This window comes from Saimiri boliviensis, chromosome 4 (assembly GCF_048565385.1).
Source record: "Saimiri boliviensis isolate mSaiBol1 chromosome 4, mSaiBol1.pri, whole genome shotgun sequence".
NCBI classification, from domain to species: Eukaryota; Metazoa; Chordata; class Mammalia; order Primates; family Cebidae; genus Saimiri; species Saimiri boliviensis.
The window spans coordinates 126,188,468-126,202,063 of NC_133452.1; the positions used below are offsets into that span (position 1 = coordinate 126,188,468).

Sequence of the window (13,596 nt, forward strand, 5' to 3'; positions counted from 1 at the left end):
TCTTTTTGATAATAACCATCCTTCCCGGGATGAGATGCTTTCTCACTTTGGTTTTGATACGCATTTCCCCAGTGATTAGTAATGTTGAGCAGTTTTTCACGTATGTCTTATTTCATTGGTATGTCTTTGTGATCATAGCAGCCACGGATATTGAAAAATATCTGTTCAGATCGTTTGCCCGTTTTTTTCTTTTTTAAGAGACAGTGTCTTGATCTGTCATGTAGGCTGAAGTGAAGTTGTGGCAGGCCAATTCTCTCTGACAATCGCACAGACAAGCCAACGTGACAGTCACCCAGACAGGCCTGCATAGCTCTCCAGTGACACAGACAGATTTCCATAGCACTGCCTTGACACTGAGCAACTTAGTTAAACCTAAGGAAATCAATGCCCAGACATCAAAGCTAGAAATGAAACATATGATCAGTAGGAGCCTTGCATGGGCTTCTCCCTAACCTGGAGCAAGCCAAAATAATAGAGACAGTCTTTGATTCCTAGTGCCAGGACCTATATCTGATATGAGTCAAGGTAACAGAGGCAGCTTTTTGAATAGATTCATTGGAGAGTCTAAGGCAGTTCTCTGTACCAAGCTGTAAAGGAGGTAAGATAGAAATAATCACTCCAGTACCAAAGTAGACAGGACTTGAAGGTACTGGGATCAATGCAATTTCTCCTTTTCTACCATCCTACTATATTATAACAGAATTGCTAGTTCAAGAAATATTGTGCTTATATTATTATAGAGATGTAAATATTACTCACAAGTTCTTTCCTTTAAAACATGATATTTTTCTTGGAGTTAATACTTACATCATTTTAAAAATTTTAATACTTTTACAAAAAATGTTCTTTCAGTAATGTATCTCTAAACTTCCTGCCAGAGGTATAAAATCTATTTTTGGTATGTTTGGATATAGCATGTCATCTATCAATTTCATACTTTTCTTAACGATCTCTTTCCTGGCACCCTCCATACGTGGACTAGCTTTTCCCAGGCACCGTATATTGTCATTCTGGGGCTTCCCTTCACTGTTGTTTCATGGATCCCCCTTGTCTCTCTGCTGAAATGGATCATCTGTTTTCTGGGTACCATGTCTTTCTCTTTAAAGATTTACTCTCATTTTGGAGAAGCACATCCTCCATTGGCTTTTGAAAAAGAAAACATGGGAAGAACATTTTTGAAACTTTATAAGGGTGAAATATTATTATTCTACCCTTACATTTGGTTGATAGTTTCACTAGCTATAGAATTCTAGGTTTAGATCATTTCCCTCCAGAATTTTGAAGGCATTGCTTATTATCTGTGATCATTGCTGGTGAAAAGTCTCATGCCATTCTGATTCTAATCCTTATCATGTGGCCTGCCTGTTCTGAAAGCTATTGGATCTTCCCTTTGCTTCCGGGGCTCTGAAATGTCACAATCTTATGCCTTAGATAAGTCATTTTTCATTCATTTTCCTGGGCTTTTGGTAGTATCTTTTTTTTAAAAAAGAAACTTGACAGTGTATTTGATACATTTAGACACAAAGGCTGATTCACTATACCTAATAATTCCTAATATTTATAATTTCTAATCACTGTTTATAATAAAAAGTTTCATTTACCGTGGTAAAAAAAAAGGCAATTTTTATCTGAAAGTAAGGTATTTACATTTTTTTCCTGTCTCTACTGATTGCTTTCATGCTAAGCTCTTGCTTTAAAAATAGAAAGAAAAAAAGTGGTAACTATGTGAGATGATGGACACGTTAATTTGTTTGACTATAGAAACCATTGCATTATCTATACGTATTTCAAAACATACTGTATAGCATACCTTATATATATGCAATGAAATTCATTTAAAAGTTTTAAAGACTTGGCAAATAAATTTATCTGTATTTTAATGGTATCAATCTGGAAATTTGTGTCCTTCAGTTCTAGAAATTTAGAGTATTATTTTTTATTTTTATTTTTATTTTTATTTTTTTGAGATAGAATCTCACACTGCTGCCTAGGCTAGAGTACAGTGGCACAATCTCAGCTCATTGCAACCTCTGCCTCCTGGGCTCGAGTGATTCTCCTGCCTTAGCCTCCTGAATAGCTGGGATTACATACACGCACCACAATGCCCGGCTAATTTTCGTGTTTTTCGTAGAGATGGGGTGTCACCATGTTGGCCAGGCTGGTCTTGAACTCCTGATCTCAAGTGATCTCCCCACGTCAGCCTCCCAAAGTGTTGGGAATACAGGCATGAGCCACCACATCCAGCTGAATATTTCTGTTTAAAACTACCCCATTCTTTTTTTCATGAATGCAGTATTTTTTCTCGGTGGAGTTTTCTTCTACTCCCTGCCTTATCTCTGTTTCTTCAGAGTTTATTTTCTTGTTTGTTTCTTTTTATCTCTGTTTTCCATGTTAGAGAATTTTCTCAAATAATCACACCCCTTTCCTCAGCTGTTTCCAGTGTCCCAAAGTTCATAGCTTTGATTCAACCTCTCCTGAGAGAAAACATCTGGCTTCTGCTGTGACAAAGGAGTGACAATTGCAGGCTATATTGGAAGAATGTATTTGTGAATTTGTGGTCTGAAAGAGTCTTTTTTTTTTTTTTTAAATATGGTCTCACTCTGTTACCCAGGCTAAAGTGTAATGGTACGATCATGTCTCACTGCAGCCTCGACCTCCTGGGCTCAGGCGATCCTCCCAAGTCAGCCCTCCAAGAACTGTAGAGACCAAATCTCTACAGTTTTTACTTCCTGTATAGATAGTCTCACTATATTGCCCAGGCTTGTCTCAACCTCCTGGCCTCAAGCAAACCTCTCGCTTTGGCCTCCCAAAGTGCCTGGATCACAAGATTGAGCCATTGTGCCTGGCCTGAAAGTGTCTTCCTATAGGTTTTTCAGTGAGTTTTCCAGTTTTCACACTATCAGTACTACCATAATCCCTTTCACAGGCTCAGTTCCTGAAAGCTTTTGCTCTTGATGTGATTTAGCATTTTTTTTTTTTTTTGAGACAGAGTCTTGCTCTGTCACCAAGCGCCAGGCTGAAGTGCAGTGGCTCAATATCAACTCACTGCAATCTCTGTCTCCAGGGTTCAAGCAATTCTCCTGCCTCAGCCTCCCGAGTAGCAGGGACTACAGGTATGTGCCACCACAGCCAGCTAATTTTTGTATTTCAGTAGAGACGGGGTTTCACTATGTTGGCCAGGATGGTCTTGATCTTTTGACCTTGTGATCCACCCTCCTTGGGCCTCCTAAAGTGCTAGGATTACAGGAGTGAGCCACTACACCTAGCCTAGCTTATTTCTTTTTAACTTCTCTCCCTGTCTCCTGCCCACCTCCACCATAAATAGTGAATGTTCAGCTTTTTTCAGATTGTTAAGTCAGTCACCACTCAATCATCTGCTTTTCAACTTCTGAAATTGTATTGGCATCTTTTTTTTTTTTTTTTGAGACGGAGTTTCACTCTTGTTACCCAGGCTGGAGTGCAATGGCGCGATCTCGGCTCACCGCAACCTCTGCCTCCTGGGTTCAGGCAATTCTCCTGCCTCAGCCTCCTTAGTAGCTGGGATTAGAGGCACGTGCCACCATGCCCAGCTAATTTTTTGTATTTTTTTAGTAGAGACGGGGTTTCACCATGTTGACCAGGACGGTCTCGATCTCTCGACCTCGTGATCCACCCGCCTCGGCCTCCCAAAGTGCTGGGATTACAGGCTTGAGCCACCGCGCCTGGCCCGTATTACCATCTTTTATCTGGTGTGGTCTTGAATCTTCTTGGTCTTATGGATTTTACGACTCATTTATTCTACCTAACTGTGAGTTTGTACCTGTTGACCAACCTCTCCCTATCTCCCCCTCCCTTACTCCTCCTGGCCTCTGATAACCACTGTTCTGCTATTTCTGGATCAACCTTTTTAGATTTCATGTATAAGTGAGATCATGCAGTATTCATCTTTCTCTGGTTGGCTTATTTGACTTAATGTAATATCTCTGAGGTTCATCCATGTTGCTGCAAATGACAAGGTTTCATTCTTTCTTATGGCTGAATAGTATTCCACTGTGTATATACACCACATTTTCTCCATCCATTCATCCATTGATGGACACGTGGATTCCACATCTTGGCTATTGTGAAAAGTGCTGCAACAAACATGGGGGTGCAGATATCTCTTATACATAATGATTTCCTTTACCTTGCATAAATTCCCAGTAGTGAGATTGCTAGATCATACGGTAATTCCATCATTAATTTTTTTTTTTTTTTGAGACAGGGTCTTGCTCTGTCACCATGCTGGAGTGCACTGGCATGATCATTGCTGTGTCAACCTCCCAGACCCAAGCAATCCTCCTGCCTCAGCCTCCCGAGTAGTTGGGACTATAAGCATAAGCCACTGTGCCCGGCTAATTTTTTTTTTTTCTTTATACTGGAGATGAGGTATTGCCTTGTTGCCCAGGCTGGTCTCCAAGTCCTGAGGTCAGGCAATCCCCCTGCCTTGGCCTCCTAAAGTGCTGGGATTGCCATGCCCAGCCCTATTTTTAATATTAAAGAATATTAAAGCCAGGCGCAGTGGCTCAAGCCTGTAATCACAGCACTTTGGGAGGCTGAGGTGGACGGATCACAAGGTCAAAAGAACGAGACCATCCTGTCCAACATGGTGAAACCCCGTCTCTACGAAAAATACAAAAATTAGCTGGGCATGGTGGCATGAGCCTGTAGTCCCAGCTACTCGGGAGGCTGAGGCAGGAGAATTGCTTGAACCTGGGAGGCGGAGGTTGCAGTGAGCCGAGATTGTGCCACTGCACCCCAGCCTAGCGCCTGGTGACAGAGTGAGACTCGGTCTCAAAAAAGAAAAAAAGAAAAGAATGTTAAATATACTGTTGTCAGTATATTTGTGGACATACTGTTGTCCATAATGGCTGTACTAATTTATATCCCATCAAGTGTATGAGTTTCCCTTTCTCCGTACCCTTGCCAGCATTTGCTACTTTCTGTCTTTTTAGTAATGGTCATTCTAACTGGGGTAAGGTGATATCTTACTGTGGGCTTCATTTGCATTTCCCTAATTATTAGTGATGTTGAGCATTTTAAAATATACTTGTTGGCCAGTTTTGTGTCTTTCTTTCTTTTTTTTGAGGCGGAGGTTCGCTTGTTACCCAGGCTGGAGTGCAATGGTGCGATCTCAGCCCACCGCAACCTCCACCTCCCGGGTTCAGGCAATTCTCCTGCCTCAGCCTCCTGAGTAGCTGGGATTACAGGCATGCGCCACCATGCCCAGCTAATTTTTTTGGATTTTTTAGTAGAGACGGGGTTTCACCATGTTGACCAGGATGGTCTCGATCTCTTGACCTTGTGATCCACCCACCTCGGCCTCCGAAAGTGCTGGGATTATAGGCTTGAGCCACCGCACCCGGCCTTTTTTTTTTTTTTTTTTAAATAGAGATGGAATCTTGCTCTGTCACCCAGGCTGGAGTGCAGTGGCGTGATCTTGGCTCACTGCCAACCTCCACTGCCTGGGTTCAAGCAATTCTCTTGCCTCCGCCTCCCAGGTAGCTGGGACTACAGGCACGCTAATTTTTTGTGTGTTTGTAGTAGAGATGGGATTTTGCAAGGCTGGCCAGGCTGTTCTCAAACTCCTGATCTCAGGTGGTCCGCCTGTCTTGGCCTCCCAAAGTTCTAAGAATACAGGTGTGAGCCATGGCACCCAGCCTTTTGTGTCTTCTTTTGAAAAATATTTATTCAGATTCTTTGCCCACTTTTTTTTTTTTAAACAGTCTCACTCTTAACTCCCACTTATAAGTGAGAACCTGTGGTATTCAGTTTTCTCTTCCTGTGTCAATTCACTTTGGAGAATGGCCTCCAGCTCTAACCATGTTGCTGCAAAGGACATGGCTTTGTTCTTTTTTATGACTGCATAGTATTCCATGGTGTATATGCAACACATTTTCTTCATCCAATTCACCATTGATGGACATCTAGGTTGATTCGTGTCTTTGCTATTGTGAATTACACTGTGATGAACATGAGAGTGCATGTATCTTTTGATAGAATGATTTATTTTCCTTTGAATATATACCCAGTAATGGGATTGCTGGATTGAATGGTAGTTCTGTTTTCAGTTCTTTGAGAAGTCTTCAAATTGCCTTCCTTAGTGACTGAACTAATTTACATGTCCACCAAAGTGTATAAGCATTCCCTTTTCTCCACAGCCTTGCCAGCATCTGTTGTTTTTCAAGTTTCTAATAGTAGCCATTCTAACTGGTATGAGATGGTATCTCACCGGGTGGAGCACTTTTTCATGTTTTTTGGCCACTTGTATGTCTTCTTTTGAGAAGTGTCTGTTCATGTCTTTTGCCCATTTTTAATGGGATTATTTGTTTTTTGCTTGTAGTTTAAGTTCCTTATAGATTGTGGATGTTAAACCTTTGTCAAATGTGTACTTTGCAAATATTTTCTCCCATTCTGTATGTTTTCTGTTTTATTCTGTTGATATTTTCTTTTGATGTGCAGAAGCTTTTTGTTTTTAATTTATTGTACTTACATTCTGGGGTACGCATGCAGATCATGCAGGATTGTTGCATAGGTACACACATGGCAATGTGGTTTGCTGCCTCCATCCTCCCCATCACCTACATCTGGCATTTCTCCCCATGTTATGCCTTCCTGATCTCCCCACTCCCCACTGTCTCTCCCTCGCCCCCCCAACAGACACCAATGTGTGATGCTCCCCTCCCTGTGTCCATGTGTTCTCATTGTTCACCACCTGCCTATGAGTGAGAAAATGTGGTGTTTGATTTTCTGTTCTTGTGTCAGTTTGCTGAGAATGATGGTTTCCAGATTCACCCATGTCCCTACAAAGGACACAAACACATCATTTTTGATGGCTGAATAGTATTCCATGGTGTATATGTGCCAATTTTCCTTGTCCAGTCTATTGTCGATGGGCATTTGGGTTGATTCCAGGTCTTTGCTATTGCAAACAGTGCCAGTATGAACATACATGTGCATCTGTCTTTATAATAGAATGATTTATAATCCTTTGGGTATATATCCAGTAATGGGATTGCTGGGTCAAATGGAATTTCTATTTCTAGGTTCTTGAGGAAGCGTCACACTGTCTTCCACTATGGTTGGAAGTTTACACTCCCACCGACAGTGTAAAAGTGTTCCTATTTCTTCACATCCTCTCTAGCATCTGTTGTCTCCAGATTTTTTAATGATCACCAGTCTAACTGGTGTGAGGTGGTATCTCAATGTGGTTTTGACTTGCATTCTCTAATAATCAGTGATGAGGAGCATTTTTTCATATGATTATTGGCCTCATATATGTCTTCTTTTGAAAAGCGTCTCTTCATATCCTTTGCCCACTTTTGGAAGGGTTTGTTTGTTTTTTTTCTTGTAAATCTGTTTTAGAAGGGCCGGGCACGGTGGCTCAAGCCTGTAATCCCAGCACTTTGGGAGGCTGAGGCGGGTGGATCACGAGGTCAAGAGATTGAGACCATCCTGGTCAACATGGTGAAACCCCGTCTCTACTAAAAATACAAAAAAATTAGCTGGGCATGGTGGCGTGTGCCTGTAATCCCAGCTGCTCAGGAAGCTGAGGCAGGAGAATTGCCTGAACCCAGGAGGCGGAGGTTGCGGTGAGCCGAGATCGCGCCATTGCACTCCAGCCTGGGTAACGAGCGAAACTCCGTCTCAAAAAAAAAAAAAAAAAAAAAAAAAAAAATCTGTTTTAATTCTTTGTAGATTCTGGATATTAGCCCTTTGTCAGATGGGTAGATTGCAAAACATTTTTCCCATTCTGTTGGTTGCTGGTGCACTCTAATGAGTGAACCATGACCTCAGGGGAGTGGGCTCATGCACCCAGCAATTTTCTTGCCCATTTAAAAAAAAAAAGAATTATTTGATTTTTTGCTATTGGTTTGTTTGAGTTACCTATATTTTCTGGATGTTAACCTCATGTCAGATCCAGAGTTCACAAACATTCTCTCCATTTCATAGGTTGTCTCTTCACTCTGTTGATTGTTTCCTTTGTTGTGTAGAAGCTTTTTGATTTGATGTAATTCTATTTGTCTATTTTTGCTTTTGTTGCCTATGCTTTTGAGGTCTTATTAAAAAAAATCCTTTCCCAGTCCAATGTCAGAAACTATTTCCCAATGCTTTCTTCTAGAAGTTTCACAGTTTCTGATCTTATGTTTGTCTTTAATCCTTTTTCAGTTGATTTTTGGGGTCTTAAAACATTGATTTTTCATTATTTACTAAAATCTCATTATTTTAAGAGTCGAGTTTTAGTTGAGGATTTGTTATTCCTAGGTGTACACATGATAAATATTGATAATGTAATACCTTTCTATATAATTGATATATCACTTATTTTCTTTCACATCCTATTGTGTTGGGCAGCTGTGGTGCACAAGGTATGTATTAAATGCTTAACGCACACACACATATAGCACACACACTTTTGCCATCCTGAATGTCTAGAATGGCATATTCCTGCTGCCATTTTTCTTAGTTAGCAGGCTTTATAAACACAGAAACAGCTCTAATTTTTAAAGAGTTAGGAACATTATTGCAAACAAAGTAAATAACCAGCATGCTGTCTTCCCTTAGATCCCTTTCTTAATAATATTATACAAGAAATTTCAACTTTCTGGTATCTTCCTAGTTCCCAACTTCAGCTTTACAAGGAGGCCTGCTATCACCATGCCATTAAAATTGTAAACCACTCCCTCTCCCTCAAAATGTAATCCTTTTTTGCAGCCTCTATTTTTTCCATAGCACCTTTTACCATCCAACATATTATACAATTCACTTGATTATCATTTTTTATGGTTTTTAACCATCCCTTTCTCTCTCTCTCTCTCTCTCTCTCTCTCTCTCTCTCTCTCTCTCCCTCTCTCCCTCTCTCCCTCTCTCCCTCTCCTTGAAAGCAGGAATATTCACCTGTTTTGTCCATTGATTTTCCTAGGTACTTAGAATAGTGCTTTTCACGTGGTAGGGACTTTATAAGTATTTATGCATGAACGAACACTGCAGTGGCAGTAGGCAGTTCCTGACTTTTTCTGTTGCCTGAAGTCGAGTCAATTGCCAACTTTACTACTTCATTTCTAGGGTTAAATTCTAGTGTGTGTTTATGCGGTGGGGAGATGAGGAGGTGGACAATATTAAATGCACAGTAGATTACATAGAGTTGCAAGTGCCAAAAAGGAAACAAAACACGGGAGAAGAATAAAAACCAGGAGATGAGAGGCTAACATTTTAGATGGGAGGAAGATCAGGTAAAAGATGAATTTGCAGTGAAAATCTGAAAGAACTGGAGGTTGAAGGCATATGGATACCTGGAGGAAGAACATTCTAGGCAGAAGGGATGGAAAGCACAGACACTGAAGACAAGATCATGCCTGATGTATTCGGAGGGAAAGCAAGTGGTCCAGTGTGTTTGAATCACAGAGGAGAGGATGAGGAGAAGAAAACAAGGCCAGAGAGGTAAATGGAGGGGAGATAGCCAGATCATGTAAGGAAGCAAAGATTAAAAAAGAACTTTAGTTTTTATCCTAAGTGAGGTACGAATCCACTGAAGAATTTTAAGTACAGGAGGACATGAACTGATTTACATTTAACAGAAACATTCTCATTGAGGTTTTGAGAACAGACTGCAATAGGAACAAGACTAGAGGTAGGGATGTGGCTGGGTGCAGTGGCTCACGCCTGTAATCTCACCATTTTGGGAGGTCAAGCTGGGCAGATCACAAGGTCAGGAGTTCAAGATCAGCCTGATCAATCTGGTGAAACCCTGTCTCCATCTCAAAAAAAAAAAAAAAAGTAGGGATGCAAGTTATGATGCCACCTTAATTATATAGATGAGAGGTAATGGTGGCTAGGACCAGAGTAGCAGCAGTAGGGGTGGTAAAAGGTACTGAGTTTCAGAAATATTTTGAAGGCAAAGCTAGTGGGATTTGCTAATGGACTGAGTGTGGGGTGTAAAATAAATACAGAAATAGAAGATAACATGAAGATAACATCATAGTTTCTGGCGTAACTTGAACAATGAAGTTAGCACTAGCTAAGATGAGGAAGAAAGAAACAGATTGAGGGGGATGAGGAATGTGGTTTGAAACATTTTAGCCTATCAGTCATGTCAAATATGTAGTTAGACAACGAGTTGTAGAGGCCTAGGCAGGAGACAGATATCTGACAATCATAGTTCATTGAGGTTTTTTTTTTTTTTTGTTTTGTTTTTTTTTTTTTTTTTAACAGAGTCTCACTATGTCACTCAGGCTAGAGTGCAGTGGTGCTATCTCAGTTCACTGCAACATCCACCCCGCCGGGTTCAAGCAGTTCTCTTGCCTCAGCCTCCCGGGTAGCTGGGACCATACCCATGCACCACCATGCCTGGCTAATTTTTGTATTTTGAGTAGAAATGAAGTTTCGCCATGTTTCCCACGATGGTCTCAAAATCCTGGCTTTAAGTGATCCACCCTCTTTGGCCTCTCAAAGTGCTGGATTACAGCTGCGAGCCACTGTGCCTGGCCTCACTGATGGATTTTAACACCATATTATTGGAGAGGGAACATCTAGAGAATGAAGCACATTGAAAAGAAAAAAGTCCAAGTACTGAGCCAGGGGAATCATCAAATATTTAGAGGATGAGATGATGAATCAGCTAAATGGAATAAGATGGAAAGACCAGCAATACAGGAAGAAAGCTGGTGAATGTGGTATCCTGGAAAGTGGGTAAAGGATCTTTTTCAAGGATGGAGAGTTGTCCAAATGTGTCAAAATGCTGGTAAGAGGATGTTTAAGATGATAATTGAGAAATGACTACTGAGGTTAACAATGCAGAATATCATAAGTGAACTGTGTCCCCATAAAAAGATGTGTTGGAAGACTAACTCCTGTTACCTCAGAATGTGACCTTATTTAAACACAGGATTTTTACAGATATAATCAAGTTGAAATGAGGTTATTAGGGTGGACCCTAATATAATATGACTGGTGTTCTTATAAAAAGGGAGAAGTTTAGACACACATAGAGAAGCACACAAGGAGAACACCCTGTGAAGATTGGGGTTATGCTGACTTATCCAAGGAACAATGAGAAGTTAGGACAGAAACATGAACAGATTCATCCTAGCACCTACAGGGGAAGCATGGCCCTGCTGACACTTTGATTTTGTAACTCCGACTTCCAGACCTGTGAGAGAATAAATTCCTGTATTTAAGCAACCTAGTTTGTGATACTTTGCCACTGCAGCCCTAGCAAGCTAATACATGGAGATGAATGATTGTCATGAGAAGAAAAATTACAATAAAATTAAAAGGATCTAATTGGAGTGGGATCCAGAGAGAATAACAAGGAAGAAGCTGAATATGTAGAGTGTGTATAGTCAAGACTTTTAAGGTGTTTTTCCGTAAATGGAAGGAGAAAAATAGAAGACGGCAGAAAAGCAAATGGTCTGAAAGAGCAGTTTTTTTGTTTTTTAAGGGGGAGAAATAATCGTATGTTTGATACTAATGGGAATGATTCATTAGAGAAGGAAAATTTGATCTTGCAGGAGATGGAGTAGATGGGTCTGCACTGAAGGAGATCTGGTGCACTGAAGGAGACTAAGACTCACAAGGACAGGTTATTCACGAATAATAGGAAGTAAATAGGGTACAGAAGCACAGGTGCAGGGAGATGGCAGTGGCTTCATATCCTCCCACTGCTCAGAGAAGTAAGAAATAAAGCCATCAACTGAGAGTTAAGAAGACTGGAAATTGGTAGAAAGAGAAGAAAATGAAATGGCAATTTGGGAGTGTGGGAAAGAGTAGAAACTGGTCATAGTAAGTGACAATTTTCATATGCTATTGAAACTGATAGGCACACTTTATTTAAAATTTTCTCATCTATATTTATAATGAAAATTAGCCTACTGTTTTTTTTGGGAATGGGTTATGTGTCAGATGTCAATAAAAATATATAGTAATAATAACTACCATTACTGAGTTCCTCTCTTGTGCCAGGTACTAGGTAAAGCATTTCTACTAATTAGCTCATTCGATTCTCATAGTAACAAGGAAATCATATATGCCTTCCTCTGCCTTTTTTTTTTTTTTTTTTTTTTTTTTTTGAGACAGAGTCTCACTCTGTTGCCCAGGCTGGAGTGCAGTGGTGTGATCTCAGCTCACTGCAAACTCCGCCTCCCGGATTCAAGTGATTCTCCTGCCTCAGCTTCCTGAGTAGCTGGGATTACAGGTGCACACCACCACACCTGACTAATTTTTGTATTTTAGTAGAGATGGGGTTTCACCTTGTTGGTCAGACTGGTCTCAAACTCCTGAGCTCTTGATCCACCCGCCTCAGCCTCCCAAAGTGCTGGGATTATAAGCATAAGCCACTGTGCCCAGCCATTTCCTCTGCTTTTTGGTTGAGGAAATTGCAGTGGGGAATAAGGGCACAGTGAAGTAATATGCCAGAGTTTTAAAACAAAGTTGGGATTCACACCAAGTTCTATAGCTCCAAGATTAATGCTTTTAACCAGCAATTCATGCTAACTTTATAAACTAGCTTTTCAACCTATGCTAAGTTCTGGAAGAGGTGATATAAAAATGGGAATTACCTATTCTTTGGAAATCACAAAAAACTTATTAAAAGAAGACATCAGTTTTAAAAATAAAGTATTTAAAATGAAAAAATAAGGCAGATATGGTGGCTCACACCTGTAATCCCAGCATTTTGGGAGGCCGAAGCAGGAAGATGGCTTGAGGCCAGGAGTTTGAAATCAGCCTGCATAACACAGAGAGACCCCCATCTCCACAAAAATTTAAAAAACTGGTCGGGTGTGATGGTGCACACTTATAGTCCTAGCTACTCAGGAGTCTGAGGCAGGAGGATTGCTTACGCCTAGGAGTTTGAGGTTGCAGTAAGCTATGATCTTACCACTGCACTCCATCCTGGGCAACAGAGCAAGACCCTGTCTCTATAAAACAGCTAAACTAATTTAAAAAAATGAGGTGAAGAAATAAAGAGGTAATGGCTTGTTAATTGAATAAACATCTTTGTATTTACACGTGGCTATTTCTACTTAAAAGAATGAAGCCTTGCCGGGCGCGGTGGCTCAAGCCTGTAATCCCAGCACTTTGGGAGGCCGAGGCGGGTGGATCACGAGGTCGAGAGATCGAGACCATCCTGGTCAACATGGTGAAACCCCGTCTCTACTAAAAATACAAAAAATTAGCTGGGCATGGTGGCACGTGCCTGTAATCCCAGCTAGTCAGGAGGCTGAGGCAGGAGAATTGCCTGAACCCAGGAGGTGGAGGTTGCGGTGAGCCGAGATCACGCCATTGCACTCCAGCCTGGGTAACAAGAGCGAAACTCCGCCTCAAAAAAAAAAAAAAAAAAAGAATGAAGCCTTTAATTTGATAAATATTCTTAGGAAAAGATGTGAATCATTACTCTCAACCTCATTCATCACCATGTTCTATCTGTCTCTTACTACTGTTCTGTCTCCAAATATGTTGCAAACCACTCTCTTTATTCCCATAAGCCATCATTCTTAAGGTAGGCTGTTACGACACAAGACTGGACTATTGCATGGCCTTTCTGTTGGCTCTGCCTCACGTTCTTGTACTGCTTATACT

The 13,596-nt window shown here is 40.9% G+C and overlaps 1 protein-coding gene across 8 annotated transcripts in view; it reads right to left on the reverse strand.

Annotated features, from left to right (window-relative positions):
• The window catches only part of BEND6 (BEN domain containing 6), a 74,241-nt gene that overhangs the window by 23,577 nt on the left and 37,068 nt on the right, over positions 1-13,596 (reverse strand). The gene's annotated exons all lie outside the window — the stretch shown is intronic.